This window comes from Rhinoraja longicauda, chromosome 20, assembly GCF_053455715.1.
Source record: "Rhinoraja longicauda isolate Sanriku21f chromosome 20, sRhiLon1.1, whole genome shotgun sequence".
NCBI classification, from domain to species: Eukaryota; Metazoa; Chordata; class Chondrichthyes; order Rajiformes; family Arhynchobatidae; genus Rhinoraja; species Rhinoraja longicauda.
In genome coordinates this window covers 645,724-661,224 of record NC_135972.1, presented here as the reverse complement: position 1 = coordinate 661,224, position 15,501 = coordinate 645,724, and the positions used below count along the sequence as shown (strand labels likewise).

The 15,501-nt window shown below is 48.3% G+C and overlaps 1 protein-coding gene across 1 annotated transcript in view; it reads right to left on the bottom strand.

The window, feature by feature from the left end:
• The window catches only part of immp2l (inner mitochondrial membrane peptidase subunit 2), a 274,230-nt gene that overhangs the window by 186,944 nt on the left and 71,785 nt on the right, over positions 1–15,501 (bottom strand). The gene's annotated exons all lie outside the window — the stretch shown is intronic.

Here is a 15,501-nt window from a genome sequence, read left to right as displayed (position 1 = left end):
CTGGATGAACAAGGAGGTACAGAACCTGCTGAGGGCACGCAACAATGCCTTTAAATCTGGTGTCACTTCAGCATACAGTGTTGCCAGATCACACCTGAGCAAAGGTATTAAAAGGGCCAAAGACACCCATAGGCAACGGGTGGAAGACCACTTCAACACCACGGACACCAGAAGCATGTGGCAGGGTGTCAGGGACATCACTGGCTACAAGAGCAGCCCTGCCTGCCCCCACAGCGATATGGCACTGACCAACGAGCTAAACACCTTCTTTGCCCGCTTTGAAACTGGCAAAACCACCTTGAGTGAAAGAACCCCAGCCGAGGCGGTGGGACAGGTCTTGCAACTGAGCACACAGGAGGTACAACGCGCTCTGCAAAGGGTCAACCCACGCAAGGCTGCAGGACCGGATGGAGTTCAAGGAAGGGTACTGAAGGACTGTGCTGAACAGCTGGCTGAGGTATTCACCAGGATCTTTAACCTGTCATTATCTCTGGCTACGGTCCCCAAGTGCCTGAAGTCGGCTATCATAGTTCCGGTGCCGAAAAAAGCAAAGATCTCCAACCTGAACGACTACCGCCCGGTTGCCCTAACGCCGATAGTCATGAAGTGCTTTGAGAGGCTGGTCCTCTCACACATCAAATCCAGCATCCCTGACTCACTGGACCCACATCAATTTGCATACAGGGCAAATAGATCCACAGAGGACGCCATCTCTCTGGCTCTTCACACTGTCCTGACTCACCTAGAGAGACAGGGCACGTACGTGAGGATGCTATTTATAGACTATAGCTCCGCCTTCAACACGGTCATCCCCACCAAGCTCATCACCAAACTCCACCAGCTAGGCCTCAGCTCGTCATTATGTGACTGGATCCTGGACTTCCTGCTGGAACGACCGCAGGCAGTGAGAATGGGCTCCACTATCACCCTGAGTACCGGCACACCACAGGGCTGTGTTCTGAGCCCCATGCTCTACTCCCTCTTCACACACGACTGTGTTCCTGCATTCGACACCAACACCATTGTCAAGTTTGCAGATGACACAATGGTGATCGGGCTGACCACCAACGGGGATGAAACAAACTATAGAGCGGAGGTGCAGAACCTGGCGGACTGGATACCACCAAGACCAAGGAGCTGATCATCAACTTCCGTAGGTCACATAACGGGGAATATGCCCCGATCTCTATCAACGGGGACAGTGTGGAGAGAGTGTCCAGCTTCAAGTTTCTGGGCACTCACATTTAGGAGGACCTAACATGGTCCAATAACACTGCTGCGCTGGTCAAGATGGCACAACAAAGACTGTTCTACTTAATCACACTGAAAAAGTCTGGTCTACCCCAACAGCTGCTGACGACCTTCTACCGCTGCACCATAGAGAGCATCCTAACGCATGGTACCTGTGTGGTACCTCAGCTGCACGGAGGCAGAAAGGAAAGCTCTACAGCGGGTAGTCCATAGAGCTCAGAGGGCCATCGGAACACAGCTACCAGACTTGGAGGGCATCTACAACACACGATGCCTCAGAAAAGCCACCAGCATCCACAAAGACTCTTCACACCCCTGCAACAGTCTGTTCGAACTCCTTCCATCGGGCAGACGATACAAGGCCTTCTATGCCCGCACCTCCAGACTCAGGAACAGCTTCATCCCCAGGGCCATAGCTGCTATGAACCGGTCCTGCTGAGCCGGATGGTCACAACGCATAGATCAACTTGCACTTTACCCTGTCCAAAACTGTTACAACTGTTTCGTTTCGTTGGGTTGCTGCTGTCTAAATTACCTAAATTATTGCATCGTATGGGAGGCGCATTCCCAATCTCGTTGTACCCCTGGGTACAATGACAATAAAGATATATTGTATTGTAGTGTATCACCTCCCGTCTGGACCACTGTAACAGCCTCCTCTATGGTTCACCCTCAAAAATCATCAATAAACTCCAATATATCCAGAACTCCACTGCCCGTCTACTCACCCACTCCCCGATCCGTGACCATATCACCCCCGTCCTCTACAAGCTCCACTGGCTCCCCATCCCCCAGAGAATCCAGTATAAAATCCTCCTCATGACCTACAAAGCCCTCCATAACTTGGCCCCATCCTACCTGACTGACCTCCTCCACAGACACACTCCTGCCTGCACCCTCCGCTCTGCTGCTGCTAACCTCCTGTGTCCCCCCATCCGGACCAAACTCAGATCCTGGGGGTCAGGGCTTTCTCCATCGCTGCTCCCACCCTCTGGAACTCACTACCCCAAACCGTCAGAGACTCCTCCTCACTCACCACATTCAAAACATCACTGAAGATTCACCTGTTCAACACTGCCTTCAACCACTGACCGTCCCTCCTCCTTATCCTTCCTTTTTTTGTTAGTTTATTTATTTATTTTTATGTTTTACTTACTCTGTAAAGCGTCTTTGAGTTTCCAGAAAAGCGCTATACAAATGAAATGTATTATTATTATTATTATTATTTTTAGAATTGAGATGTAGTCACTGTTGGAATGTAAGGCACAGTGCAACCAGCTTTGTTTGTTTGCCCCACATGTTGGGATAATGACCAGAACAGCTGTATTAATGCTTGTGTGGGTGATGGATAAATCTCATCACAGTGAACCTTCACGTCCACCTGAGAGTGTTGGAGTGCAACATTCAGCTTCCGATCTCAAGCTGGGGGGCAGGTAGCACCTCGTTCACCAGTGCCACCACCCTCAGTGCTGATACCAAGTGGCACTCTGAGGTACTGTGCTTGTTTCTGGGAAAGCCCTGACCCTTCTGTATGTCACCCTGCCGAATGACTAACACACTTAAACCGTTAAATTATTTCAGATCGACTAATTGTTTTGCCATTGCAAGGACCGGGACTTGTCTTTTCCCAATGATGAGGGGAAGACAATAATGGGTCAAGGTTTCTGTGGAAATGCCAGAGTTTCACGTGAAACAAGCAACAGCCTCTGTAAATGCCAGGGATTCCTAGTTAAATGTGAACATTCTGGTCTTGCAAACGAGCTGCCGGCTACGCTTGACTTGGACTCTGCAACAGTCCAGCAACAGAGCAGAAACTTGCTATAAGGTGTCAGAGGTTATGGGGAGAAGGCAGGAGAATGGGGTTAGGAGGGAGAGATAGATCAGCCATGATTGAATGGCGGAGTAGACTTGATGGGCCAAATGGCCTAATTCTACTCCTATCCCTTATGACCTTATTCCAGTTATACTGGGGCAGCGTCTGAGCTCAACCTACCTAGGTCCCACTGCAGAGTTCCATCTTCCTCATCGCAACGTGTTTTCCCACCTACTGTCATGCCATTGGCCATCTTGGATGCCATGCGTCACTATCGCATTGACAAGGAAGCTAAATACGATTCTGAAAGGAAAGAGTGGGCACGGCAGGGCAGGGCAGGGCAGGACAGGACAGGGCAGGGCATGGCAGGGCAGGGCAGGGCAGGGCAGGGCAGGGCAGGGCAGGGCAGGACAGGACAGGGCAGGGCATGGCAGGGCAGGGCAGGGCAGGGCAGTAACACAGGGCAGGGCAGGGGAGGGCAGTGCAGGGCATGGCATGGCAGGGCAGGGCAGGGCAGGGCAGGACAGGACAGGGCAGGACAGGACAGGGCAGGGCATGGCAGGGATAGGGCAGGGCAGGGCAGGGCAGGGCAGGGCAGGGCAGGGCAGGGCAGGGCAGGGCAGGGCAGGGCAGTAACACAGGGCAGGGCAGGGGAGGGCAGTGCAGGGCATGGCATGGCAGGGCAGGGCAGGGCAGTTCAAGGCGGGGAGGGCAGGGCAGGACAGGACAGGGCAGGGCAGGGCAGGGCAGGGCAGGACAGGGCAGGGCAGGGATAGGGCAGGGCAGGGATAGGGCAGGGCAGGGCAAGGCAGGGCAGGGCAAGGCAAGGCAGGGCAAGGCAGGGCAGGGTAGGGCAGGGCAGGGATAGGGCAGGGCAGGGCAGGGCAGGGCAGGGATAGGGCAGGGCAAGGCAGGGCAGGGCAGGGCAGGGCAAGGCAAGGCAGGGCAAGGCAGGGCAGGGTAGGGCAGGGCAGGGATAGGGCAGGGCAGGGCAGGGATAGGGCAGGGATAGGGCAGGGCAGGGCAGGGCAAGGCAGGGATAGGGCAGGGCAAGGCAGGGCAGGGCAAGGCAGGGCAGGGCAGGGCAGGGCAGGGCAGGGCAGGGCAGGGCAAGGCAGGGCAGGGCAGGGCAGGGCAGGGCAGGGCAAGGCAGGGCAGGGCAGGGCAGGGATAGGATAGGGCAGGGCAGGGCAGGGCAGGGCAGGGCAGGGATAGGGCAGGGCAGGGCAGGGCAGGGCAGGGCAGGGCAGGGCAGGGCAGGGCAGGGCACAGCCAGGGCAGGGCAGGGTAGGGCACAGCCAGGGCAGGGCAGGGAAGGGCAGGGCAGGGCAGGGGGAGATGTTGGTTCCTCTTACATCCCAGTGGTGCAGATACTGACAGGGTAAACCGCCTACTTCCATGCCATAACCTTTCCGGGATTCTATGATTTAGTTTAGTTTAGATTAGAGATACAGAGCGGAAACAGGCCCTTCAGCCCATCGAGTCCACACAGATCACCGATCCTCGCACATTAACACTATCCTAGACACACTAGGGACAATTTACATTTACACCAAGCCAATTAATCTATAAACCTGTACATCTTTGGAGTGAATCTCAGAGAAGATCTCAGAGAAAACCTACGCAGGTCACGGGGAGAACGTACAAACTCCATACAGACAGCACCCGTAGTCAGGATCAAACCTGGTGCTGTAAGTCTCTGCTGGTAAATATTTTCCATGTAGCAACCAGCTTTTAAAGCCTATAATTCAGAAGAAATAATGAACTAGCAACAAAATCGGGTACATTGCAATCAGTGCAGTTAATGTAACACTGCCCCCCCCCCCACCCCCCCCTCGAACCTGGATTCAATATAAATCCATCTTTCTCCAAATAATGCTTTCATCACTAATTGAGTCAGGAAGGCACATTTAAGCAACTGTAAAATCACTTGTGCCAAATTTATTCCAAAGAACAATAAATACCCTTCTGTTAGTCAATATACCTGAGCATTACCTTACAAATTATACAAATTATATAAATATTACTCATTGCACAGTAAGCCCACTCATCGTAGGTACAGGTTTCTCTGGCTCTTTGTTACATGAACTGTTTCAATGTGCTTTTCACCCTGAACTGGAAATACAAACCCTGAGGAGTGTAGAAGTTACTGGGAAATAAATCTTCGTGTGCAGATGTGGCCTGAACTTCCAGTTGACGAAACAAAGTCGACCATTTATCATTCAATAGCACAGAGCAGAACCACATGGCATTATTTCTCAACAGATCCTGCTGTTTCCCCTGTGTAGTCATCATCTGTTAATGTTACTAAAGAGAGGAAACGAGTCCAAACAAGAAGGATGCGGACACATCAAAAGTCTCATTAAGCTAAATATTGCATTAATACATCGCTCCAGGAGTTTCTTTCTAATTTATTAACCTTTTACGATGTGGCCATTACTGGCAAGGCCAGCACTGACTGAAGATCCACTGAATGTCCATCCACATTGTACTGCAGATGATTGTGGCTTTTTAGGCCTGCATGGTCTGCCTGGCAAAGGTCCCACACAACGCCGTGGGTAGAGCACCAGGATTGATGCTAATGGCAATGAAGGAATAGAAATACATGCCAAGTCTGGGCGATCTGAGACTTGAGGGGAATCTGCAGGTCTGATGTTCCTATGCACCTGATGCCTTGATCTATTTGATGGCAGAGATCTTGGGTTTGGAGGTTGGTGTCAGAGTAGCCCTGTGAGTAACTGCAGTGCACCTTGATGGTTTGGACACATCAGTGGTGAAGGGAACGTTTGCAATGGTGAGTAGCGTGCCAGTCGGGTTACTTTGTCCTGAATAGCGACTAGATTCTATGCAACACACCGAGTGCTGGAGGAACTCAGAGGATCAGGGGAAGTTCAGGCCAGGGCCAATCTTCAGGCTGATTGTGGGGGAGAAAGCTGAAAAAGAGAGATGGGGGCAGGTCAAAGCCTGGCAAGTGATAGGCAGATACAGGTGAGAGGGTGGTTGGCAGATGGGTGGAGATAGTGACAACGGCTGGAGGAGATTTATTGTTGGAGTTACCCTCACCATGGCAAATAGGGGTTATTGTATTACACTACAAACGTGATGGAGCATTGTAGTTATGAGGAGTAACTGGAAAGGCTGAGTCTGTTCTCCCCCGAGCAGAGAGGGATGAGGGGTGACCTGATAGAGGTGTAGATAAAATTAAGAGGGGGGAGGTGGAGAGAAGGCATGAGAAGATGAGAGGGGATGAGAGGGGATTCATTCCACAGAGGATGGTTGAAGTTTGGAACACTGCCCCAGAGGTGGTGGAGGCAGATACTCTTACAACACTACAGAAGCATCTGGCCATACTTGAATCACTAAGACACAAAACGCTGTGGACAATGCAGGTAAATTGAATGAATACAGGTAGGTATGATAGGCAGTATGGATACGGTGAGCCAAAGGACCTGTTTGATTGCTGTATGGCTCCATGACTCAATCTCCAGGAAAGCGCTCCTTAATGTCAAACTCAGTGTAGTGCTGCCCTATACACGCTCACCTCTGCGATGGAACTCAGGTCTTTGGTCCAAGAATGGACCAAGACTGAAGTAAACTAGATCAAACAGAAGAGTAATTAGAACTGTGGAGGAAGGAACTGCAGGTGCTGGTTTACACCAAACACAGACACTAAATGCTGGAGTAACTCAGCAGGACAGGCAGCATCTCTGGAGAAAAGGAATGGGTGACGTTTTGGGTCGAGACCCTTCTTCAAACAATTAGAACTTGTTAGCGTGGCCAATGACTCTGTTGCTGATTAAAGTAGCCAGAGGAGGTAGCAATTTGCAAGATTGGATTGCTTGTGGTTTGTGGGGTCAGGACATGCCCAGATTGTGGTGCTGTAAGTGTACTGAACAACCTGACCAGCAGTTACAGTACAATACTGATACTCACAGTGAAGACAATAGACAATAGACAATAGGTGCCGAAGTAGGCCATTCGGCCCTTCGAACCAGCACCACCATTCAATGTGTATAAGAAAATAACTGCAGATGCTGGTACAAATCGAAGGTATTTATTCACAAAATGCTGGAGTAACTCAGCAGGTCAGGCAGCATCTCAGGAGGGAAGGAATGGGTGACGTTTCGGGTTGAGACCCTTCTTCAGACTGATGGAGAAGAAGGGTATCGACCCAAAACGTCACCCATTCCTTCTCTCCTGAGATGCTGCCTGACCCGCTGAGTTACTCCAGCATTTTGTGAATAAATAGCCGCCATTCAATGTGATCATGGCTGACCACGGTGAAGAAACCGTGTGTGACACCATGAGTGGAAGAGCCCATTAAATCCAAATCCCAATTGCTGGTTTGTTAATCAAGTGTGGCGGCTACTGAAAGTGGACGTTCTGATCTAACAATTGTATCTTTGGTTCACCATTTCATTAACCTACCTTTCTATGTTCAGATAATTGTATATTGCTCGATGTGGAGCACAGAAGTGGTGATTATTTTATTAAGGATCACATAAAATGAAAGCTTCTAGATTAGGAACAGTCAGCAGATGGCCTGCAGGAAGTGTGACACCACAGCCAGTGTCACAAAATATTGCTTCAGTGACGATCGGTCACTGATGTGACGTTCGGTCTGCAGTCAATCAACAGACACATAAGATAATACTTGTTGCTCCTCAGAGCATGTATGAGACATGGTAAATCAGGCTGCTGAGAGAAACCACAGCTGCAATGTTGGTTTGTCTTTAAAGGAGCCCCAGTACTCACACACTAATTTCACTTTGCAGACAGTTCTATTTTCTATCATCTCGTGCAGTTACAGGGCTTTATAAAACTGTCACTTCACAAGCATCCACAGCTGGATAAACAATTTGCTTTGTAATGATTGTGCATTCAATTATAACGTGAAAAATGTCTCCTCAGAGGCAGTGTCAACTCAACTTTAAAAGACAACGAGCTCTGAGAAATTACTTTTTGCCTGATTATCCAAATCAGTCAACTTTCATCCAATTATATTTTTTAAAAGGTGTGCGCACTGTTTACGAAGAGATAGAAGATGTATAACAAGGTGGGAGGTGTACAATACAAACAAAAATCTCAGCAGGTATCATATCCTCTTTTGCTTATCTTAATGATCCTTGACTCCGAACTCCAACACTCTCGTGTCCAGTGGATAGTTGGCCATGTCATGGATCGCCAATACCTCTCCTCATTGGGGTTCAAATGTTCCAGTGAAGCAGGGAGACATTAAATCCACACTGCTTCAGCTCCGTGCTGACTCCAACAATAATCCACTGACAGCCAATCGTGCAAACAGCAAACCATCACCACTCATCTCAACAAACCATCACCATTCATCTCTTGCGTATTATCCGTTTAGTAGGACCAACAAAGGTCACGTTATAATGATACTACAATACAACTCTGACCCACTAATTATACCCCCTCCCGTGTCTCTAAAGCACCACGGACTGATAGAAACTTAAATTAAACAAATAACATCATGTTCATAAGTGATAGGAGCAGAATTAGCCCATTCAGCCCATCCGCCATTCAGTCATGGCTGATCTATCTCTCCCTCCTAACCCCATTCTCCTGCCTTCTCCCCTACGTCCCTGATATTAAATGTAAATTCATCTTATAGCGAAACTTGCATTTCTTGCACGGGCAGCCCGGGCACCAGTTAATGAGTTCCAGTCACCGGAAGTCCCGATGAGGTCGAGATTGGCTGCCTCGCCCGCCCTAGGCAACACAGTTTTGGGGGGACTTCCGGGGGGGGGGGGGGGGGGGGAGAGGATGGAGGGGGTAGGGGGGGATTTCAAAAGCACTCGTAATTTTGTACTCAACAGGAAAATGAGAAAATGAAGGCAAAATAGCCAATTGCCCAGATTCCTGACCCTGTTCACCGTGATATATGCAAAGGGGGAGAAGGATCAGGCATGGAGTGACCCCATGAATACTCTGGTGATTGATTGAGGCTCCTAGTTGAATGTTGGCAGTATGACCAGGTGCCCACACCATCTGCCATCGAGTACTGCAGTGCTCTGTAGTGGACAGCATCTTCAGCAGGGAAGCAAGTGATGAAACGGAGAGATTGCAAATTGCTTTGCAATTAGTGCATCTTGAGAGCTTTGACAGATCAAACAAGGAAACTTAATCAAACAAAAAAGCAGGCATGATTCTAATTAGAAGGAAACAAGTGTGCGTGCAATCATAATTAATAACATTTCTGAGACTGTTGGCACCACAAGGAGAGTGTTGGCATCGCATTTATTGCTTGGAACAAATGCCAGAGATGAGCGCCAGTCCCTGGGGAACGCACGGCAAACTGAAACCTTCAATCTGGATATTAGTCCAAACTAACTAACATTTAAAATCTGCATAGATACAAATATACAAAGCCTTGAGGTAGAATGCTCAAACCACATTACAGTGTTTGAGAGAAACCAAGTGCACCTGAAATATTCGTACATTGGCGCAGCGGTAGTTGCTGCCTTACAGTGAATGCAGCGCCGGAGACCCGGGTACCATCCCGTCAACGGGTGCTGTCTGTACGGAGTTTGCACGTTCTCCCCATGACCTGCGTGGGTTTTTTCCGAGATCTTCGGTTTCCTCCCACACTCCAAAGACGTACAGGTCTGTCGGTTAATTGGCTTGGTAAATGTAAAAACCTTAGTGTGTGTAGGATAGAGTTAATATGTGGGGATCGCTGGTCGGAGCAGTCCCGGTGGGCCGAAGGGCATGTTTCCACGCTGTATCTCTAAACTAAACTTTGGACAACATGAGAACAATGGAATGAGTAGAAACAAGGAGCTGCAGATGCTGGTTTACACAAGAATACACAGTGCTGGAGTAACTCAGCGGGTCAGGCAGCATCTGTGGAGAACATGGGTAGGTGACGTTTCACAGAGTGCTGGAGTAACTCAGCGGGTCAGGCAGCATCTGTGGAGAACATGGGTAGGTGACGTTTCACAGAGTGCTGGAGTAACTCAGTGGGTCAGGCAGCATCTCTGGAGAGAAGCAAAGGGGGATGTTTCCCATTCCTTCTATCCAGAGATGCTGCCTGTCCTGCTGAGTTACTCAGCATTTTGTGTCTATCTTTGGTTTAAACCAGCATCTGCAGTTCCTTCCTACAGGATTTCCATTCAGCAGCGTTATTGTACAGTGTCCTGCTGTATGTGAGGGAATACCTCTCTTCTCAGCCACCATGAAAGAAATGGCTGGGCAATTAAGTTTTATTTCATTAGGCTCTCGGTGCTCACAATGGGCACATGAATCAAACTCAGTGGATCAAACATAAAAATAAGATATCTGAAATGTTTCACTGAGCTATGACTTTTCATACGTTTGCTCTGGGCAACTCTGATGGAACCAAGAAGATAAAAGCTTAAAATCCCAGCATCTTTATTCAGCCTTTCATCCTTGCTGAAGACATAAATGTGTATACAATAACAGTGTAGATGAAACGCGGGTGGTAGGAGGAGTAGACAATGTTTACCACACAGACAGAAAGCTGCCAGCAACATAAATGGACTTTACAACTAAGAGTTGTCAACTATGAAATGAATGGTTCATTGAGAATGGAGATTCCATACAAGTGCTATTACACAGAAACTCCTCGAAATAAAACATATGCATGAATCACCTGTCCAACTTTGTGTTAACTAACGTGTAGGAAGGAACTGCAGATGTTGGTTTATACCAAAGTTAGACATAAAGTCTGGAGTAATTTGGCGGGACAGCAGCATCTCTAGAGAAAAGGAATGGGTGACGTTTCGGGTTGAGACTGAAGAAGTCTGAAGAAGGGTCTCGACCCGAAACATCACCCATTCCTTCTCTCCAGAAATGCTGCCTGTCCCGCTGAGTTACTCCAGCATTTTGTGTCCATCTTTTGTGTTAACTAATATTCTTCAAACGTAAGGGCCATTTGTGTTTAGAGGTGGAATTGTTGATAACGCTGATTTCTGCTGAGACAGTGGGAAGCAGATGGTGCTGCTGAGGGTGGGGAGGTAATGGAGGGGGGCAGTAGTGCAGCACGAGTGCTGTTAATTAGGCAGCATCTGTGCCATAGTTTCAGTGGCAGGTCTATTTATAAAACTCACCTGAGTAAACTCATAATCACTGTGGAAAGAGTGTGAGAATGTGTGTTATGTTTCATCAGATACAGCATTTGTGAGATTTATTAATTGGCTTTTCATAGAACATTGGGTTAACAAAAATGTGCAGGTACAATTCCTCAAATAGATTTACTTCATCATGAAGTGAATGCATTATTAATCAGCCTGAGACCGTTCATCCACATAAACCTGCCCTGAAAATTTGTTAGTTGCTATTTCTATTTAGGCAATGATTCCACGTTTTGAGCGGATAATCCGGGTTTGACATTTCAGTGTAGTGCTGCTTCATTCTCAGTGGCGCAGTGTATCGGGTAAGAGTTTAAAATAGGACGACATCCTTTGATTTGGACGGGCATTACGAGTCGTATTTCACGCAAAAGCAGGGATCAGTCTTTTGAGAAAATGGAGGATTGTAATGAAATGTAACTTGGCATCATGTTCGACACAAACACTGTGGGCCGAAGGGTCCTTTTCACAGCTGTATTGTTCTGTTCTATCACCAATCTGAATGGGTAACTCTGTTTTACCCTTCATAGATGCCGCTTCACCAGCTGAGTATTTCCAGCATTTTCTGTTCTATTTCATTATACCAGCGTGTGCAGCATTTTGATTTTAGATTACCAGTCATTCATTTTCTATGGATGGACACAAAGTGCTGGAGTAACTCAGCGGGTCAGGCAGCATCTCTGGAGAACATGGATAGGTGACATTTCACAGAGTGCTGGAGTAACTCAGCGGGTCAGGCAGCATCTCTGGAGAGCATGGATAGGTGACATTTCGGGTTGAGACCCTTCTTCAGATTAAGAGTCAGGGGAGAGGGAAAATAGAGGTATGAAAGGGTACAAATAACAAAGGAATGAATGGTATGAAATGAACAAATCGAAGCCAGTAAAGATGATCAAGGAAAGGTGGAGCCCACAATGGTGCATTGCTGGCTCTGGAGAAGGTGATAACAAACAGTGAAAGGAAGCAGGCTGACAGTGTGACTGCGTGCATTCAGCTGCCACATTACCCGATACAGTAGTGCCTGCCTTATCCTCTTATTTCAAAGGCAATCCCTTGGGACCAAGAAAGAAGCCTGCAATAGAACTTATATGCTGCAATACTTTGAGAAAATCACCTTACTGTTCAAAAACAAAACTAGTTGTGCCACCTCTTTCATGCACTCAGCACATCCAACACATTTCATCGGGCATTTAGTTTCAGCTTATTTCACTGGGATGTAGTTGCGATTTAGTTATTGTGTGGGTCCAGAGCTCCTGGGTAAATGATCAAGAGACTATGTTCAACAACACTCGGGCATTTACATTCACATAACTAAATAGATTTTGCTTCTGCTGTGTCTGTATGTTGTCGTTCGCCTGACTGAGGTCAGTTGACAGGGGGAGGTGGACAACATGGGCGTCATGTTCGACTGCACTGTCCCCCGTCCCCCTGGTGGAGGGGGTAGACCTCACGGCCCCTGGACAACAGCACATTGCACTGGCTACAGCGCCTGGAGGGCGTTACATGACTTCTGCTGCCTCAAACGCAAGAAGAAGAACTAAATAAATTTGAAATAAAAAATCACCGATCAGTCACAGTGAGAATGGCACCCGCAGATTGGCACATAAACACATCTCTCTCACTAAAGGAGTCTCCTCCATTGGTACAACAGTCAAAGTCTTCACAAGATGACGGACAGAGTGCTGGCGTAACTCAGCAGGTCAAGCAGCAGGGACAGGTGGCATTTCAGGTCAGGACCTTTCTTCAGACTTCTCCAGTCTGAAGAAGGATCTTCTCCCAAAATGTCACCTATCCTTGTTCTCCACAGATGCTGCCTGACCTAATGAGTTACTCCAGCACTCTGTGAAACGTCACCTATCCATGTTCTCCACAGATGCTGCCTGACCTAATGAGTTACTCCAGCACTCTGTGAAACGTCACCTATCCATGTTCTCCACAGATGCTGCCTGACCTGCTGAGTTACTCCAGCACTCTGTGAAACGTCACCTATCCGTGTTCTCCACAGATGCTGCCTGACCTGCTGAGTTACTCCAGCACTCTGTGAAACGTCACCTATCCGTGTTCTCCACAGATGCTGCCTGACCTAATGAGTAACTCCAGCACTCTTCCCTTTGAAACAGATTCTTGACACACAAAGGGTGAAAAGCAGCCTGTGAAATGACAGCACAGCATTTCAACATTAGGACGAGCAGTTGCCCTGTGTAGAAACAAAGAACTGCAGATGCTGATTAATATACAAAGTGCTGGAGTGACTCAACATGTCAGGCAGCATCCCTGGAGAACATGGATAACTCTCCCCTCTCACAATCAATCTGAAGAAGGGTCCCAACCCGAATCGTCACCTATCCATGTTCTCCAGAGATGCTGCCTGACCCGCTGAGTTACCCCAGCACTTTGTGCCCATATGTCTGTTAACCAGCATCTGCAGTTCTTGTTTCTCCACAATATTCCATCTCTAGTGCAGAAGACAGGCTTTGAAATATCTGCATCTCGGGGCAATCTGTTTCAATGCAGCTGAAATACAAGTAACAACACGATATATAGTAAACAATTATGAATAAGACATTATAATTTAAACATGTGAAGAATGAAATAAAATGCCAGAGCTAAAGGAGGCTACAGACTTTTGATTGTTGAGTACAGCTGCTGCTCGTGGAAAATAAGCTGTTTTTCTGTCTGCAAGTACATCCTCTGTTGGTCCTTTTTGACTGTGGAGTTGATGGTGGCCCCCCATTAAAGGTCCCAGGAGATGATGGTTCGAAGGAACCTAAATGACTTCACATGTGTGACTGTGGTGTTGTTGATGGTGAGTGGGGGGAGGGGAGGGGGAGCTCTCCTAAAGTCTACAATTAGTTCCACTGACTTAAGAGCATTGAGCTCCAGGTTGTTACGTTGGCACCAGGATGCCAGCTGTGTCAATATCTGTCTGTAGGCAGATTCCTCCCCATCCTGGATCAGTCCAATCAGGGTAGTGTCATTGGCAAACTTGAGGAGCTTGACAGAGGAGTCTGTGGAGGTGCAGTCGTTGGTGTAGAGAGAGTAAAGGAGAGGGGAGAGTACACAGCCTTGTGGTGCTCCTATGCTGAGGGTCTGTGGGTCCGAGATGTGCTTTCCCAGCCTCACATGCTGCTTCCTGTCCGTCAGGAAGTTGATGATCCACTGACAGAGGGGTTCAGGCACAGTCAACTGGGAGAGTTTGTAGTGTAGTAGCTCTGGCACAATGATGTTGAATGCAGAGCCCAAATCCCCAAACAAAATCCTTGCATAGGTACCCTGGCGGTCTAGGTGCTGGAGGATGAAGTGCAGGCCTAGGTTGACTGCATCATCCACCGATCTATTGGCCCTGTATGCAAACTGCAGGGGGTCCAGCAGGGGGGTTGTGATTTTTCAGCTGGGCCAGCACATGTCTTTCAATGGTCTTCAGGACTACAGAGCTCAGTGCGACAGGCCTCTAGTCATTAAGACCAGTAATCCTTGGCTTTTCGGGTACAGGAACAATAGTGGAGACTTTGAAGCAGGCAGGGACAGTGCAGGGACTAGTTGAAAATGTTTGTGTAGACTAGTGCCAGTTGTTCGGCACAGAGCTTGAGGGTAGAGGGGGAAATATTGTCCGGTCCTGGAGATTTCCGGCTTTTCTGTCCCTTCAATAGCTTCTCCACCTCCTCAATATAAAGTGGGAGTGGGTACCCTGGACATAACGCCTGGCCTTGACTAACTGTGCCATTAAAGAGCCAGAGTCAAAGTCATGTCATTGGGAAATCTCATTGCAGATCACAGTCAAGCTGAGCACCAAGGAACATGGGTTAGGTTGTTGAAGGACTTGGAACATCACAGCAGTTCCCTAGTACAGCATTCCTGGGTACAGCCAACTTCAGTTCAGTGTCACCGACCAACCTCATCTTTGCATCAGACGTTTTGACATCCACTGATGATGAACGTGTTCAGTTCCATTTGTAATTCCCCAAACAGGACAAAGTTATCTTGCCACAGTGTAGGCTGGTAAATGGTGAGCGAGAGTCGCACGTCAGTAGATCAGTAATGACCATTGCCAACACACAAATGTGTAATTACCTTCACCACATACTCAATGGAGCGCTCTCTCTCTCTCAAAGCTCTCTCTCTCAAATGGCAGTGGACGGTGAATCCTCTGAGACAGATTCTTGCCACACAAAGGGGTGAAAGGAGGGATTGTTGTGTTATGATTGTAATCAAAAATCAATGACGTTATTGAGTAGATCGGCTGAGTGGTCTCTTCATGCTCCTGATGTGGCCTTCCCCATCCCACGTGGTGGGTAGACAACGTCTGGAACAAGCTGCCACAGGAGG